We start from the raw sequence: 924 nt of genomic DNA, 5'->3' as shown, positions 1-924 counted from the left end.
TTTTTTACAAATAGTTTATTGTCAAATTAGTTTCCACATAACACTCAGTGCTCATCCAACAAGTGTCCTCCTCCATGCCCATCCCCCCTCCCCCCCACATCCATCAGTCCTCAGTTTTTGTCAGCATTCAAGAGTCTCTCATGGTTTGCCTCTCTCCCTTTCCCCCACCATTTCCGCCCTTCTTCTCCCCCTTGTTCCTCCGTCAAGTTCCTCCTAATCCTCCTATACGTGCAAACATATGATATTTGTCCTTCTCTGCCTGACTTATTTCGCTCAGCATAACACCCTCAAGGTCCATCCATGTTGCTACACATGGCCAGATTTCATTGTTTCTCATTGCCATGTAGTATTCCATGGTATAGATAAACCACATCTTCTTAATCCATTCATCTGTTGATGGACACTTAGGCTCTTTCCATGTTTTAACTATTGTGGAGAGTGCTGCTATGAACATTGGGGTACATGTGTTCCTATGCATCAGCACTCCTGTATCCCTTGGGTAAATTCCTAGCAGTGCTATTGCTGGGTCATAGGGGAGTTCTATTGTTAGTTTCCTGAGGAACCTCCACACTGTTTTCCAGAGGGGCTGTACCAGTTTACATTCCCACCAACAGTGTAGGAGGGTGCCCGTTTCTCCACATCCTCGCCAGCATCTAGAGTTCTCTGATTTGCTCATTTTAGCCACTCTGATTGGCGTGAGGTGGTATCTCAGTGTGGTTTTGATTTGTATTTCCCTGATGAGGAGGGATGCTGAGCATTGTTTCATGTGTCTGTTGGCCATCTGGATGTCCTCTTTGGAGAAATGTCTGTTCCTATCTTCTGTCCATTTCTTCACTGGGTTGTTTGTTTTTCGGGCGTGTAGTTTGGTGAGTTCCTTATAGATTCTGGATATTAACCCTTTATCTGATATGTCATTTGCAACTA

Source organism: Crocuta crocuta, unplaced genomic scaffold, assembly GCF_008692635.1.
Source record: "Crocuta crocuta isolate KB4526 unplaced genomic scaffold, BGI_CrCroc_1.0 scaffold1503, whole genome shotgun sequence".
Lineage (NCBI taxonomy): Eukaryota > Metazoa > Chordata > Mammalia > Carnivora > Hyaenidae > Crocuta > Crocuta crocuta.
Note: the sequence above shows the minus strand (reverse complement) of the source record.